At 38.8% G+C, this 17716-nt stretch overlaps 1 protein-coding gene and 1 long non-coding RNA gene across 10 annotated transcripts in view; one reads left to right on the top strand and one right to left on the bottom strand.

Moving 5' to 3' along the window:
• Sox6 (SRY-box transcription factor 6) overlaps positions 1-17716 on the top strand; it is a 618663-nt gene that overhangs the window by 85233 nt on the left and 515714 nt on the right. The window contains exon 1 of one of the 9 annotated variants that reach the window (XM_031387991.1): positions 14014-14032. The exons of the other annotated variants lie outside the window; for them this stretch is intronic. The gene's annotated coding sequence lies outside the window, so the exon portion shown is untranslated. Of the gene's footprint in view, positions 1-14013; positions 14033-17716 lie in introns of those variants that run through there. 9 annotated transcript variants of the gene reach the window in all.
• Positions 4438-13887, bottom strand: LOC116102836. The gene is made up of 2 exons (XR_004123299.1): positions 12194-13887; positions 4438-4523 (listed from the first exon to the last, which is right to left on the bottom strand). It is a non-coding gene; the product is annotated as an uncharacterized LOC116102836 (long non-coding RNA).

Below are 17716 nucleotides of genomic sequence, written 5' to 3'. Positions count from 1 at the left end.
AACCAAACCAAACCAAACTAAACCACTGGATTTGAACCATGTCTTCTCAGGGTGGATGGCTTGCTTTTGCCTCTTTTTGTTTGAGTATCTGTATTATTTGAATGTTTTCACAGTGAGTGGTCAAACTTACTAAAGGAAATAAATTCAGGAGTTTTCTCTGGTAAAAAATCAAGGAACCTAGTTTTCTATGTACTACAGTGTACATAGAACCAACATGGCATCTTTGTTTCCTTTTAATGGTTGGCAGGAAAAATGGCTTGAAAATTCCATTTGGAAACAGGCTGTATGATAGAGACTGAATTTTCAATGCTGTTTCTAAGTGACAGAAGGGGAAGGTCTGAAAAGATGCAAAGTTTTTCCTTTCTGCTGAAAATATAATACATTTAAGAGAGTATTAATTCTCATAATTAGGCATTTCCTGGCAAATTTTTATAAATCTAGGGACTAGAAGTTAATATTGCCTCAACATTCCAATAGCACTATTGATAATATGTCTAGTAAATGCCAGGAAATCTAAAAGTGGACAGTTTATCTAAAACTCAAAATAAACTATTAACAAAATTACGAAGGTGTGTGTTAAAATCTCAACATGGGGGACTGTAGAGATAGATGGCTTAAGATTTTTCTCCTGAAGTGTGGTTAAGAGCACTTTCTGCTCATCTAGAGGACTTGAGTTTGGTTTCCAGCATCAGCATCAGGTGGGTAAGATCACTTATAACTCCAGTTTGATAGTTTCCAGCATCCTCTATGATATACATTATACACTCATATATGTCAATAAGAACCGTCAAACATTGTCTTTATTTTGATTTAGTAAGTCATGTTTCTTTTTGTGTAGAATAAACATCCAAAACACACTTTGTTTTGCATATCATACAAAGTAAAAGAAACGGGATCATTTAAGTAGTCTCACTAAGAAACTGATGCACTGCTATATCTAAGAAACAAAATTTATCATCTACTTTTTCTTATTTTTATGTGAACATTCAGTTAAAGGAATGATAATACTCATGTTTAAACTACTTTTTCTTACCACATTATTTGAAAGAAAATTTATAAAATAACTGATCTGGCTGATATTCCTTGCCTTTTAAGGGGACAACAGTGGATAAAGTGAACTCTATTCATTTTTTACTGCTAACCATTTCTTTTGAGTCCTTTCAAAAGGGGCTGAGATGCATTTTCTTGTTTTTTGTTTTTTGTTTTTTTCAAGACAGGGTTTCTCTGTGTAGCCTTGGTTGTCCTGGAACTCACTCTGTAGACCAGTCTGGCCTCGAACTCAGAAATCTGCCTGCCTCTGCCTCCCAAGTGCTGGGATTAAAGACGTGCACCACCACTGCCTGAGATGCATTTTCTTAAAAATTAAAAAGATTAAAGTTAACTTGGGTTTCAGATCATTTTGAGAATTGGCATTCTAAAGAAATGAATAGTCACAGACTGGAGTAAATTTAGTGTAACAAATACAGAGGTAAATACAGAGGTAACTTGGTAATGACTTTTACCTTTGTGATGGTCACAGGATGTTCTGCCAGACACTTATGGGTTTGTTTCTCCCCCACTTCACTTGGTAGACTTAGTGAGCATCCATACTGCCAGGCACTGAGGACATGTACACAGAGACTAGTGGGCCACCAGGGCATAGGAGAAGGCAGCCTGAGGAGTGAGGAAGATGAGGTGAGGTAAAAGACAACTGAAGGGAGGTTGGCCGTGTGAAAGACATCAGCATACTGTTATGCTATGAACACTTTTATACAGTACTGGACAAGGATTATAGGAGCATGCAAGATGGAACATTAGCTCTGACTGAGTGACAGGCTCTCAAATACTATTTTTATGAATATGGTGTGAGTTTTCATTGTTGGCTATGGGTCATTATGCCCTTAATTTCATTGTGATAAATTCTGTGGGTAAAATTTACACAGCATAGGAGGGTCCGGTTCAGTGATATTTACCATATCCACATGTTGTGCAGCCACCACACCCATATTGGTCCTAGACTACTTCATCACCTGAAAAGAAAACCTGTCAATAAGTTGTTTTTTTTTTTTTTTCCTCCCTATACTGGCTGGTTTTGTGTGTCAACTTGACACAAACTGGAGTTATCACAGAGAAAGGAGCTTCAGGTGAGAAAATGCCTCCATGAGATCCAGCTGTAAGGCATTTTCTCAATTAATGATCAAGTAGGGAGGGCCCCTTGTGGGTGGTGCCATCCCTAGGCTGGTAGTCTTGGGCTCTATAAGAAAGCAAGCTAAGTAAGCCAGGGGAAGCAAGCCAGTAAGTAACATTCCTCTATGGCCTCTGCATCAGCTCCTGCTTCCTGACCTGCTTGAGTTCCAGTCCTGACTTCCTTTGGAGATGAACAGTAGTGTGGAAGTGTAAGCTGAATAAACCCTTTCCTCCCCAACTTGCTTCTTGGTCATGATGATTGTGCAGGAATAGAAAGCCTGACTAAGACACTTCCCTAGCACTTGGTATCCAGTAACCTGCTTTCTGACTCTATGGATTTATTGCTGATAATTTCATAAAAATTCAGTCATGGAATTTATAACCTTTGTCCCAAGCTGTTTTTACTTAGCACAGTGTTTCTAGGTCTATGAATGTTTCAGCACATGTCAGTCAATATTTCCTTTAAAGATTGAGTAGTATTCCATAGCACACGTGGACATGTGGTTGTTTTTGCCTCCTAGCTTTTTCATGTAGTGCAGCCATGATATCTGTGTCCAAGTTTTTGATTGAATACCCACTTTCAGTTTTGTGTATGCTCACAGCAATGTTAGGTAACATGACAATCCTGTTTAACTTTCTGAGGAAGTATTGAACTGTTTTCCAGTGGCTATGCTTTTTTGGCATTTCTACCAGCAGTGTTTGATGCTTCCAGTTTCTCCACATGCTACTCAACTTACTTTCTATTAAAATAATTATTGCCACATTAATGAGTATATTTAATGTATTTGATGTTTTATTTCTTTTTGTAAACTTATTATTTAAACTATTTTATTACTTCTGTCTAGTTCCCATATCTGTTCCTTATCTACCCATTCAACTTTGTAGTCTTAAAAAAAAAACATTGGAACCAATTTGTGCTGTCCAAATATTCTTGGATATATAGCCTTCTACTAGAGAACTGTTGACTTATTGGAGGCAACAATTTTAGACAAAACTAACCCATTCTTTTTTTTTTTTTTTTTTGGTTTTTCAAGACAGGGTTTCTCTGAGTAGCTCTGGCTGTCCTGGAACTCACTCTGTAGACCAGGCTGGCCTCAAACTCAGAAATCCGCCTGCCTCTGCCTCCCAAGTGCTGGGATTAAAGGCGTGCACCACCACCGCCCGGCCTAACCCATTCTTCCAGAAGCTTTTTGGCTAGGGCTAGGGCTTCATTTCTAACACCCATTTCTGTGCTGGACTTTGGTCTGGCTCGGATTTGCAGATTTTGTGCATTCTGTCCCAACCACTGTGAGTTCATATATGCAGCTGTCACACTGTGTCCATCAGATAGTTTTTGTATAGTTGTCCACACTTCTGGGTCTTACACTCTTTATGCCCCTTCTTCCATAATAATTGCCTGATTCTTGGGATAAAGGAGTGCAGCATATGTGTTCTCTTTAGGGCTGAGCATTCTGAAGCCTCTTATTCTCTATATCTTGGCCAGTTGTGGGTCTCTGTGTTAATAATTATGTATTGCAAATAGAAGCTTCTCTGGTGAGAATAAGATAATGGGTAAAATGATAAGTCATTAAAGTCAGTTTAGTATTGTTTTAGAAAAATAATAGTAGTAGAGTTTCTTTTAGGGTCTGTGACCTGCCTATCCATAGATAGATCTTGTCCCAACAATGGTATCAGGTATGGGTTTTGTCTCATGGAGTGGGAGTTAAATAAAATCAGAAAGTGGTTGGTTACTCCCATGATGTTCATGCCACTATTGTACTAGTGGGCCTATCTTGCCAAGCCAGTCTTCACTGTAGCTTGCAGGGTTCACAGCTTGGTACTATTGATGATAATTCTTTTAATCATCTTGCATACATAGGACCTTCTAGCACTATGAAAGCTAAGAAGTAGGAATGAAGCTTCTAGATCATTATCAGTTTATTTTTCCATGTTTATTAACTCAACTATGTGACAATTGGCTCTTAGTTAGCATCAAGTTCTGGAGGGTAACCAAGAACATGGCAATAGTAATATTTTGGGGGGTTTTTGGGACCTCATTAGGCAACAATTTCAAAAGAGGAAACCTACTCCAGACACTGGATTTTTATTTAATAGATTTCTAGTGGTGTGTAGTATAGGAGCATTGTTGACCTGTTATAGAGTAACTCAACACATGCACACACACACGCGCACACACACACACACACACACACACACACACTTTCTCCTTCTATGTATTTAAGTAATATATCCACATATAAATAAATATGAGTATGGAATCTTCTACAGGAGTAGGTTTCCATATGATTTTTATTGTTACTTGTTTCCCCCACATTTCCTCCTCTATTCTGTCATGTCTATTTCTTGAAGGGAGAGTGCTGGAGAGAGAAAAAAAAAAAAGGACAACAGGAGTTAGGAGTTTGGTTGAACTGTGGATATAGTGAAATATACTAGGCTTAGACATTTAGTCTACTTTTTGCCCACAGCAGGAATGATCCCATTTACTAAAGATATCTCTAGCTAAATACACCTCAATACTGCATTGATGGTTTGTCAGAATGTGCTATTACAAGAACAGGATTCTAACTCGCCTAGAACATATAATAATGAAATAATTTTAGAGACTGGTAATATTCATTTTAGTCTTACTGGGCTTTGAAAATGAGTCAAAGCAGATGTTGCCTCTACTTCAGGCTTTTTTTTTTGTCTTTTATTTATTTATTTATTTATTTATTTACACTCCAGATTTTACTCCCTGCCCCTGTCTACCCCCGACTGTTCCACATCCCATACCTCCTCCCCACCCCTTGTCTACATGAGGATGTTCCCAGCCCCCAACCCCTCACCCAACCAGACTTCTAAACTCCCTGGTGTCTCTAGTCTCTTGAGGGTTAGGTGCATCTTCTCTGACTGAACCCAGACCTGGCAGTCCTCTACTGTATGTGTGTTGGGGGCCTCGTATCAGCTGGTGTATGCTGCCTGGTTGGTGGTCCAGGGTTTGACAGATCTCGGGGGCCCAGATTAATTGAGACTGCTGGTCCTACTACAGGTTCTTTCTCCTCCTCAGCTTCTTACAGCCTTTCCCTAATTCATCCAGAGGGTCAGCAGCTTCTGTCCATTGGTTGGGTGCAAATATCTGCATCTGACTCTTTCAGCAGCTTGTTGGGTCTTTCAGAGGGTTGTCATGATAGGTCCCTTTTTGAGAGTGCTCCATAGCCTTAGTAATAGTGTCACCCTTGGGACCTCATCTTGAGCTGGATCCCACTTTGGGTCTGTCACTGAACCTTCTTTTCCTTAGGCTCCTCTCCATTTCCATCCCTGCAGTTCTTTCAGACAGGAACAATTATAGGTCAGAGTTGTGACTGTGGGATGGCAACCCCCTCCCTCATTTGATGGCCTGTCTTCCTGATGGAAGTGGGCTCCGTAAGTTCCCTCTCCCTACTGTTGGGCATTTCATCTAAAGTCCCTCCCTTTGAGTCCTGAGAGTCTCTCACCTCCCAGGTCTCTGGTGGATTCTGGAGCCCCCTACTTCAGGCTTTTAATGTTTGCCTTAGGTTACTCTGAGCAATCTGGAGAGCCAGTGCCCTAAATCAGAGGCTCTTATGCTCTTTACTATTGGTGTTTGCTTTCTCTTTGCACACTTAAAAAAGCTTTTGTTCATGTGGGCTATTTTAATTGGTATTTACTGCACTGGAATTATTTCCTCTGTTGATTATTTCATTTACATTAGAATTGTTTGCTCTGTGAAGAAGAGAGTATATACTGATGCTTGTTCGATGTTTTAAAACATTAAAAAAATGGAATGTATGACGAATGTGTGGTATGTAGTACATTATGATTTTTGCTTGTTTAATGATCAAAACATTAAAAACTGGTGTGTATGATGAGTATGTGTGTGTGTGTGTGTGCACGCATATGTGTGTGTGTGTGTGTGTGTGTGTGTGTGTGTGTGTATTGGGGCATGCATGTACCACAGTGTAGTGTTAGCTTATGTCCTCCGCATTGTGCAAGACAGGGATCTTTTTGCTTATTGCTGTGTGGACCAGGCTAGCTGGCCTGCAAGCTTCCTTGTATGATTCTCTGGTCTGCTTTCTGAATCTTGTGGTTGGGGTGCCCTGGCATGATAGACATTTGCATTACTGCACCTAGCTTTTTGCATGGGTTCTGGGATGTGAATTCATGAACTCAGGTTGTTAGGCTTGTGTGGTAAGCATTTTATCTCTTGAGCCATCTTCTAGCCCTTAATATTTTTTAACACAAAGACAAGGACTGTTGAGAGATATTGGCTGAAACCTTTTGAATTTTTTTGGTGCTGACTTTTCTGTGAGTGTTTGGTGTTTGTTTTGGTGTTAGGATAATGTAAACATCATGAATGCTCTAGACTATATTTCCTCCTCTTCTTATATATGAGATTGTGTAGAGTTGCTGACATTGTTTTACATTAGGCCAGATATTTGGGCCTGGAGATTTCTTTGGAGAAGTATTTAAACTTGTGAGTTTAACTCCCTTAAAGGTTCCAGAGCTGTTGAAAGTGTTGCACTTTAGGTAGTTGTATTGTGGTGTAGGGAGTGCTCTGGTTCATCCACATGCCCAGAGCTGTGCATGTAGAGTCCACATTTTTTTCATTTACTATCTCCTTCGGGTCAGTGTGATGTGGGTGTCTTTGGTCTCATTCCTGACATCTCAAGTTTGCATATCTTCTCTTTCTTTGTCAGTTTTGATAAAGGCTTGTTACTTTTAAAGGCAATTAACAAACAGTTGTTTGCTTCATTATTATAGTGATTACCATTATTATTTTGTATGTTTAAGGAATTGGACCTGGGTTTCTCACATGCTTCAACAAGTACTTTACCACTAAGCTCACCCTCAGCCTTGCTCCATGAACATTTTCCTAGGTATTATTTCTCTCTGTTTCATTTTATTGGCTTCTTCTCTTCTGCTTCCTTTGGGTTAACCCTGCCCCTTTTCTCTGGGTTCTTGGGGTGAAGTTACTGATAGAAGACTTGTTGTTTTATGTGTGTGTTCAGTGCTATGGATGTCCTCTTTGACCTTGTGTTAGCTATCCCTCACATGCTTTATGTTTTCATTGAGTTCAGAATGTTTTTGCTATTTTTGAGATTTCACCTTTGATCTATACATTGCATGGTTTCCAAGAGTTTGTTATTCTGTTAATGATTTCTGGCTTGATTTCATGTTAGAGAATATTCTGTCTACCAGTTCTTTAAAATTAGTTTGCATATATGTGCAAGTGTGTGTGTGTGTGTGTGTGTGTGTGTGTGTGTGTGTGTGTATGTGTGTGTGTGTGTGTGTGTGTGTAGGCCAGAGGACAACTTTGGCTGTCATTGATCAGGAGCTGTACACCCTGTTTTTGAGACAGGATCTCTCAGTGGTCTGGAACTTTCCAGGTAGAATAGGCTGGCCAGGGATCACCTGGGATCTGGCTGGCTGTGCCTTCCTAGTGCTGGGATTATAAGTGTCCAACACCTTATCTGGTCTTTTTCCCCCTTCAAGTTCTTTTTAGTTAAAATATAACTATACCACAATCCCTCCCTTTTCTCTGATACCTTCCATGTTATACCCACTCCCCCCTGTTTCCCCCCTCCCCCTGCTGCTCCTTCTGAAATTGATCATGGTCGTTTTTTTTTCTTAATGTAAGTTCTATAGATTAAACTAGGATCCCTGTGAACTGACTGATTCTTTTCCTTGAGGCTCATTTTAAAGCAGTTTGCAATGCATCTTGATATGTGATCTAGAGACACTTGTTAAAAATGGATATTATGTAGCTGGCTTGAGCATTCTGTCAATTTTATTTTATGTTGGTCATAGCTGAGTTCTGTCTTTTCTGTAATTGTGGTGTAGTTCTCTCAGCGATTACTGCTAGGATAGTAGTTGTAGTCCAAGTAGAATGGGACCACATGTTTCATTACTTTGCTTCTTTGTGATGCACTTGGCTTAAATATTTCTTCTACTTATATTTAAAACTTTGGGTAGTGTGTTTTATATAATCCAGTAGACTCAGAGGAGAAGGAAAATTGATTGATTTACTCATGTTTCCTCTCTTGCTCCCTCCCAGGACTGAACTCAAGGCCTCACGCAAGCTAGTTAAACACGTCACTACTAAGCTACCTGTCGTGGCCTCTTCTTCCTAATCTTTCAGTGTTTTGTGTCCTTTCTGCTTGAAGAACTTCCTTCTACATTCTTTGTACATGATCTTGCTTTGGATAAACTCTTTTCATGTTTTCTTCTGAGAAATGTTTAGATTTCACCCACATTCCTGAAGAATGGTTCACTGTGTAGGGTTTTGTCTGTCTTTTAGCACTTAACAAATATCAGGCCACTCCCTTCTAGCTTTGAGGGTTTCTGATGAGAAGCCTGCTGCCATGTGAACTTCCCTGCAACTGACATAGCATTTCCCAAAGGTTTCTGAGCCTTGGTTCATCTTTTTTGAAGCCCAACTTGTCTCTCTTGCTTAGACTGGATGCATTCTACTGCTTTCTATCAGAGCCAGTGGTCTTTCTGTCCTTTTCATCCTAACCAATCCTTTCTTTTGAATATTATATTTTTATTTTCCAGTTCTAAAAGTTTTCATTTTTTCTGGTTTACTGAAAATTTATCATAGTGCCCAAACAAAACATTACTTTTTCTATTCAATGTTTTGCTCCACAGCTTCCTTAGTCCTGTTTAATAGGATGCCTGAGCCTGGCCATGGACCCTGTGGAACTGGCAAAATCCATAAAAGGTTTTGGGTTCCAAAAAGGGATTTGTCTTGGTCATGATGATTCTGGCTTTTTCTTTCTGTAGACTTCTGAGATGTTACGTGGGTTGCCAGTTTGAGTTTTTAGCAGATCGTTCTCACTTCTTGGTGATGAAGATTTCCAGGGGGAAGAGAGTGTGCTTAGAAGAGTCCTTTTTCATGGCCATGCATGGTCTGTGCATTTAGTTATGAATGCTGTTCACCCTGAGCCCTTCTAGACTGAAGTCCCTGTGAGCATTCATCTTGGTGTGTTTTCTCACTGTGGGGCACCTCACTATGGGCCTGAAGCATGGTGAGGCCAACATGGCATGCTTTTAACAGCTGGGCCTTGGTCTGTGGGTCTTCTGGGATGGCTGGTTAAACTAAATGTTCCTTCATGACTGCCAGTCCTTGTGGACAAGGGTATTATACAGGATTCTGCTATTCCTTGTTGGCCCACAGTTGCCTCCTTTGTGGGACATTTAAACACTTTCTTAAATCATGGCTGCTTTAACATGTTTGCCAGACAATTCTAATATTTAGGTGTTATTATCTATTGATTGACTTGTTTATTTGAGAGTTTTCTGGTTCTTTGATAATGCATTTTGATTTAAACCTGGACATCTTGGGACTATCTTATGACAAAACCTTCTGCATTAGACAAATCCCTTTGTAGCAGGGAAGGACACTACTCTTCCTGCCCGGTGATTTAGCAGTTCAGGCTCCCACTTTGTGACAAGATCCTTGTTATTATTGCTGAGTGAAAAGTTCTTACTCTCCAAATGGTTCTCATTGACATTCAAGTGGAAATAACCTTTTGCCAATGGGCGGTGGTGCTGTTGGATTCTCCTACTGTTCCCTCTGATATCACTTTAGTGAGAGTGGGAGGATACCCTAATCTGAGACAGCACAGAGAGGCAGTTACCGACTGGCAGGGTAAAGGTCTCACGTCTCTCCCTGGCTTTTACTGACACTTCTGGGATGAGAGAGTGATGTTCAGAGCCTCATTTATAGCCATGAGAGAATTCGATTCTAGTTTCCATGTGGCTTTTGTTTGAATCACTTGAGAGGGCACTATAAGACCTTTTCCTCTACAGTGTCTACTTGAAGGCAGAGTGGTTATTGTAGAATGGGTTGTCTTGCTTAATTCTGTCAATTCCCTGGTCCTTAGGCCAAAGAGAACAGACTGCTCTTGGGACATGTTTGTCTGTGTCTATGGGTTTCCTAGGCTGTACTTGGGATGTCTGCTGGTGTCTTTTGGTTTCCTGGGCTGTACTTGGGATGTCTGCCTGTGTCTGTTGGTTTCCTAGGCTGTACTTGGGATGTCTGCTGGTGTCTATTGGTTTCCTGGGCTGTACTTGGGATGTCTGCCTGTGTCTATTGGTGTTCTTTGCTGTACTTGGGATGTTTGCCTGTATTTATTGGTGTTCTTTGGCTCTTTGCATCTTCAGCTCTAGGGGAAAGATGCAGCTGAAAGAAAGCTCAGGGAAGTCACAGCAGGGTTGTAAGTTCTCTTGGCTGGTCTACCTTTCCCCACCTGCTGTGTCTTCTTATGTGTGTGTGAATTGTATGTGGAGGAGAGAAAATGGAAAAGGATCCTACTCCATCTTTTCAGACTTGGAAATCTCTAATCTGGTGATGTACAACAAAGAAGCACAGGTATCTCTAGAGGAATGATGTGATTAAGCAGCCTCTGGATACAGAAAGAAGAGTGAGAAGGGCATTTTATCCTTATTATGAAAAAATTTACCTTGAAGCCCCCTGGAAGGATCCCATGATCATATCTTAGGGACTACTGCCCTGGATCAGAAAATGTTCATGTTGACAATATAAAAAAATTTTGAACATTTTCCTTACTTTGAGATTTGTTTTTATTTATGTGTGGGTATGCACATATGTGTGCAGATATCTATGGAGGCCAGAGGAGAGCATGGGATCTCCTGGAGCTAAAGGTTACAGGTAAGCCATTTTCTGTGTGTGCTGGGAACTCAGCTTTGGTCCTCTGGAAGAGCATCAAGTGTTCTTGACCACTGAACCATCTCTCAAGCTTCTGACTGTATGTATCGTTAAAACATTTTTGGTTAATTAAGCCTATTATTCCAGCACTGAGATACAGCAGTGTAGAGAAAAGAGCCTGGCCCTCATGAGCTTCAGTTTTTTGATTCAGTTGACTTGGTGAATGATTGAAGTTGTAAGTTTCTATTGCCCAGGGCCAAGCCCTTGCATTCATTTCTCAGTATTTGTCTTTGTTTATCTTAGGCAAGGCATTACAGCTATAGGTGTTGACAGGGGCTTGGATTTCTGGGGAAAGTGGTGTTCAAAAGCAGTAGAATGATGTGACCATGTAGGTGTTACTCTGCAGCTGCAGGCTAGACAGACTGCTGTGGCAGGCTCCCTTCTTCCCTCTTCATTCCTTCCACCTTTCCTTCTTCTGACTTCCTCTTCCCCTTCTTTTCCCTCCTCCACTTCTCTCTTTCCTTCTCTTCTCTTTTCTTCTTCCCCATTCCAGTTTGAATTATAGACAGATCACTTTTCTAATTCTTACCTTCCAATTTGTATATATTTTACATAAATATACATAGTACATGCATATCTACAGAATAGATTCATATGTTGATTGATATATGTAGTGCCAAGTATTACATATGTTTGAGCTCAATAAAAGATGACAATACTGGCCATTACATGGAGTAAGAATTGGAATGATTTTTTTGTTTTTTGTTTTAGGGTCTCTCTATTTAGAATTGCTTATCCTGTAACTTACTATGTAGACCAGGCTGGCCTCAGACACAGAAATCTGTCTGCCTCTGTCTCTTAAGTGCTAGAACTGGAATGTTTTAATGTTGTGCTGTATTGAAATGCCTGTAAGGTATACGTGCCATAGAGCTATAGATCCCTGTCCATTTTAGCTTTCATTTGAACTCACTTTCACAGTTCCTTTGTGTGATTCTAACACATTTATGATAGGCTCGCTTTGAAAACTTTCCCACCCTGTCTCCATACCCAATACCTCAATCATAATTGAACTTATAGTTTACTTTCTTGAGATCTTAAGGGCAGCTTAATGTTTGTCACAAAAATATGCAGACCGTGGCTATAGTCTGAAACCCTCTTTTTTCCCTTGTCAGAGAACATTGTAAAAGGCAAGGCAAAATAAACTTAAAATTCAAAACTTTGGTTTAATTAAAATAAACTCTATGGGCATGCATATGACTGGTGCACTAATAGCCTAGGGAAGTCAGAGGCTCAAAGGAAATATTATTAACATTCCTTAGATTCTAAGTAGTAGCAACAAACCAATATTGTTCAACTTACAGTTTTGGAAGATTAGCACAATGCAGTTAATAAGGCCTGAAAGTCAGTAGCAGGTAGATGAGAGTTGGGGTAAAATGATTCATTTATTTGCAATTTAGGAAACTGCTTTTGTATGTTTTGGTTATTTTTAAAACACCTGGTACCACTTGCTACAAATGAAAAATTTAATAGTTAATGATGGAAATCATTGTGAGGGATAAGCCTGCTAGTGACATCCTTTCAGTTAGTAATATACTTCCTTGTTGGTCCCAGAGAGTGATGAATGAGGCATTATATTACAATGGAGGCTCTTGGTCCTAATCAAAGGTCACTGGTCGCCTCTTATTCTTCAGTTTCAGATTTGTCTGTTTGATCAGGGGCAGCACTGAAATGATGGTGATGAAGACTGTACTAGGCTGTGTCTGTTGGAACTTGAAAGTCTTTGGAGCTGGGTTGCTGACAGCATGTGAACCCTGAAGAAAGTGCAAGCTGTGTAATGTTTTAAAGAAACTTTCAAGCAGCATCTTCCTTTTGTGTCCTTTGAAAGAGTCCCAGTCAGTATTAAGGTGCATGTGAGGAGGTGTTTTATTGATTAAAGGAGATTTTTTTTCTCTCGCAAACACTCATGGAGACAGTGTTCCTATTACTTCCCTCTCGGTGCCTGCTTTTACACAGAAGTTCATTAACATGTGGATATGCGGTGATTGAAGTCAGACTGCTTTTCACAGTGGAGCTGTCTTGATATAATGAGCGCCTCTTTAATGTTCAAAAATTGTTGTTACTTTCTAAAAGGGGTTGTTTGTGAATTTCATTAAATTTAATCTCCTCTTCAAACAATTTCAGCATTGTTCAGTTTACTACAATTAAAATGCTTTCTGATGCTAAAAAAGCCACTTTTTACAGATGTATCACAAATGCAAGCACTGTGAGAAGGCTTTGTTTTTCACTCTGAAAGAAAGGCTGCTATTTGGCTGAGAACTCTTGGTGTAAAATCAGGAGAGGCACACACTGCTATAGGCTCCTTTGCTCATGAGGTTAGCTTTTACAATCCTCGGTTCCTTCAGTCCCTGGACTTATATCTTTGCACAATCACAGCTGAAATGCAGGGCCTTGCCTTCTCAGTTGACCAGAGTGCAGCCCTTCACCCTTAGAAGGTTGGAAATCTGGAGTTTCTGCTGAGGAAAAATTTCCCAAAGGGACACATGAGAAATTCCTAGAAGCAGAGAATGGCTTACAAGTCCTTGTGGACAGCTCCATTGAAGACACTCATCTTTTCTGCTCAGTAGGACATGAGGCGTGAGAGCAATCCCCCATCTCTTGAAGATAAAGAGGCAGGTAGTCTTTCTGGAGAGTGTTGAGCAGGAGAAAGATCAAAACATTTTCATGTGCTAGAAAACAACTTTTCCAGATACTGCCAGAACAGTTGGTTGTGTTGCCAGCAATGGTAGTTTATAGAGCTTTTTGGGCTGTACTCCCCCACCTGGGGAAGTCGGCTAGATGCAACTTCTTCCTTCAGCTCCCAAGGTCATTAACTTCTTCCCTGAGCATCTGCTGGAGTGAAAAGGACTCACATGTTCTTGATATTTAGAAAATATGTATCAAAAAAGTATTTAAGATACTGAATTTTTGAAATAGTGCTTTGAGTTGTCGAGGGCAGAGCCAGCATGTGAAATGTGCAGGGGTCTTTAGTTGATGGAGCTCATCTTGTCACCAAGCTGGCCTTTGTAAGTCATTGTGATGTAGCTCTGTAACAAAAGGGCTGTAGGGTCTTTCTGTTACCTCAAGTACAATGATGATACTTTGGTCTGAAAAAGGAGCAATTCTTGTGCTACACGAGACAAGAAAGATTTCCATGACTTTGTAAGACCTAACTATGATAACATTACTGATATTGTTTATAACCAGTAAATAAGGCAGTTGCCAATGTTACAGTTCAGAATCATAAAGGTAAAATTTCAAGTGAGAAATGAGGATATTTGTGTTAGTCACCTAAGAAAATTATATATAAGCAAAGTAATTATAGAACGGTGAAGGGATGGAACTTTGTTTAGACTAACTTCTATGTGGAGATTGCCAGCTTCACAATGGAAATTGTTAAGGTGGAACTAGCAAGAACATTCTAGGGGTAGTATATAGTTGAGAGAGGATTTTGATGTGAAATGGTTTTGCTGGTGATTTTCACAAGGAATATATTTACAGGGGATAATTCAGGTTATAAAATAGGCAGAAAAAGTTACTGAGCTAAAATAGAAAGGAACAGGGTTAAGAAATCTGTCACATTCAGTTCATACACTGAGTTAAAAAATTCCTGCCGGGCGGTGGTGGCGCATGCCTATAATCCCAGCACTTGGGAGGCAGAGTCAGGCAGATTTCTGAGTTCAAGGCCTGGTCTACAGAGTGAGTTCCAGGACAGTCAGGGCTACACAGAGGAACCCTGTCTTGGAAAAACCAAAAAAAAAAAAAAAAAAATTCCTAGTCCCACTTAGCCAGTCCTCACACTTCATGTGGCTGTACACAAACTATGTTCAGGGTACTTTGCCATCTTCAATAACATTTTCCAGTAAATGGGAAGTTGGAATGGAGATTTGAAATTTTATGTAAGAGACAGATGTGTTTATGAGTTCTGATCAAGGCATTGAATATGGCTAAAGAGAAGCACCACACGTGGAACACATTCAGTTGACACTGAAAATGGAAATTCAAATGTGGCAGTCAAGTCATCATGTGTAAATATAATGAACATCCAGAGAGGAAAGCCAGAAAATCTTGTGAATCTACCTATAATCATCTCAGTAGTCTTAGCTGAGACCTTTGGATTATTTATTGGTATAAAATCAAATTTTTGTGCATTCTGTTTTATCAATTAAATTTCCATGTTTTTTAAAAATAAAAAGAAAACTGGTGAACAGTTAAATGTTATCACCAAGTGTTTATAAGTAAATTTATGATTAGAATAAAATGTTATCTGCTGAAAGCAAAACCATCTTTCACAGCCTCATATGGGGTACTTTATTTGACTGGGTCATTAAATATTTTAATCTACAAAGAAAGGTTGTAGAGATTACTATAGGTTAAGAATATTTGTTTTTCAGGTCAATTTTTTGTGTAATCCTGTGACTATTAGAATAATTCACAGACAGAAGGGTTTAAAGTTGTGATTTAATTGCATTTGAATATTGGGATGACAGACACAGTGGAGACAGACATGGTCACATATGCCTGCCATCTTAGCACTTGGGAAGTAGGAGGAGAAGGACCAGGAGTTGAAGGTCATCCTTAGCTACATAATGGGTTTGAAGCCAGCCTGGGAAACATGAGACCTTGTCTCAAAACAGATAGACAACAAAACAGACAAGATCCAGTAGAGTAATTTTGTATTAGTGAGAGAAAATGTATGAATTGTGGTGGCTGGAAGAGAATGGTGAACTACCACACAGTGACAGCCTTCATTTCATCCACAATGTTAATTTGGGCACCTGTGTATCAGTGGTTTTGATTTGTTTTCTTCTTTGCTTTCAGGCTATAATGAAGTTTTGATAATTATCTTAATTATCTGAGTAATATTCCCAGTCATTTTGACTATTTGAATTGCCACTAAGGGATCAGTTCCTATATGTTCAGCTAGGGGCCTTTTGTTGGATGCCTGAGGTAGAAGATAATAGACTATAAACGAGAGCTGCATTTTCTTATACACCTTAATTTTGACTCAAATGCAGGAAAGCTTTTATTACAAGAATAATAGAGATGTAAGACATCTAGAAGTTCTATGTCAGCTCTCAATTAGCTTATCTAGATCAGAATCTTGGGAAGTGTTTATATTAAACTCATCTGGATGTAAAATTACAGGAGTGTCACTAGATCATTGGTAAATATGAATATTTTCATAATTTTACCTAAGTAGTCAAAGGTACATGGTTAAAGAATTTCTGTTTAATAATATTTCTATTTTAAAAAGTGATTTAATATTCTGGTAGACAAAATTCTTTGGCAAAAATTTTATGTGCTTAAAACTTTATATGTAATAATAATGATGACAGTATATTTTATTTGAGAAGCACATGCTTAAATTACATATCACACCTGAGAAAAAATGATTTGAAAAAGAACTAATTATAGCTATCTTGGTAGATGATCAGCTAATTAGTGGTAATTTAGATTAAATGCACACACTGAAAGCTGTAATAAGTTTTCATAGCATTGTCAAGTTTTTAAGGTGCAAGTTAAAACATTCTTTTCTTTCAGATTGTTGAATTTTGCTATTGAGACTATAAATTCCATTTGCTTGTTTGTTTGTTTTTTGACTGTTTATTTTTGGTTGTGAATTTTTCAAATTGTCTCAACAGCTTGTATGTGATTTAAATGGAGATATCCTCCATTTGTAGACATTTCTCCATGAGGCACTCATAGGAGTAATCCTGTATACATTTTAGGCAATCAGTAACCTTAATTTTTTTTGTGCAAATCAAGTGACATTCAATACAGATACTATGGCAAGAGAAATCAAAATAGCCACCTAATTGTAATTACCCCCCCATCATTATATCGCTCTGTGCAGAACAACTGATTTCTAAAGTAAGAACTCAACTGCTGAGTTTGGCAGGTACAAAGGGTTCTTTTCTTTTCTCTTCTCCCTCTGCATTTGTATTTCCATTGCATGTGGAGCTTATTGGAAAGTTCAGACTGACCTTGCTCTTAAAAGACTTCATTTGAATTCTAGTAGCTTACAGGAAATGATTATTTTGTGTCTTCTGAAATTGTCAACATTTATGGTATAGTTAGATTGTTAAGGGAATAAGGACAGTTTTAGGTAATTTGAGGGAAATCATTATCAAGGGTTGGGCCAGATAACATATAATTAGCTGTCACAGTTAGTGGTAAAATCTTGGGTAAAATCAAACATATGCATGTGAACACAGGGATGACGCCTTCTTAACTGTTCTGTCTCAATGCATGACATGGGGCCTGGCATGTGGTAGACATTCAGTGGTGACTGAGAGAAGGGAACTCAGTGGGAGGGAAGAGAGCACTCAGTCCTCAGTTCCACACTATCCTCTTGCGGTGATTTTCATCTAATCGAGATTCTCCTAGATTGTAAAACAGGATAATCATTCTTTCTTTGAGCATGAGTGTGCCAGAAGTGTGAGAAATCTCATTCCAAAGAGTTGTAAGCACATTGTCTGCTTTACTATTTTCTGTGTGTTTACTTTTACTAGTTAGTGTTGAAAATAATAAGACAAAAGTTACATGTAACATTGCAAGGAAAGTTTTTTTTTTTTTTTTTACTTTTTTAAAAACTTTTATTGCATTATGATGAGAAAAGTTACATGATTTCAATTTATCTGAATTTGTTAACATTTAAAAACATATTTTAAGCAAATAGAATTAAATCACATTCTTGTTTCCCTTTTGTACCCCCACTCCTCCCAGAGACCCCTCTTCAATATCTACAATATCTTTTGTCATATTCCTTGAAATCTATAAAACATTATAACAATAAAAATAAGTATTATAAAAGTTGTTTGATATAAAACAACAATCAATTTA

Source organism: Mastomys coucha, unplaced genomic scaffold (assembly GCF_008632895.1).
Source record: "Mastomys coucha isolate ucsf_1 unplaced genomic scaffold, UCSF_Mcou_1 pScaffold21, whole genome shotgun sequence".
Lineage (NCBI taxonomy): Eukaryota > Metazoa > Chordata > Mammalia > Rodentia > Muridae > Mastomys > Mastomys coucha.
This window is presented reverse-complemented; position numbering and strand designations above follow the sequence as displayed.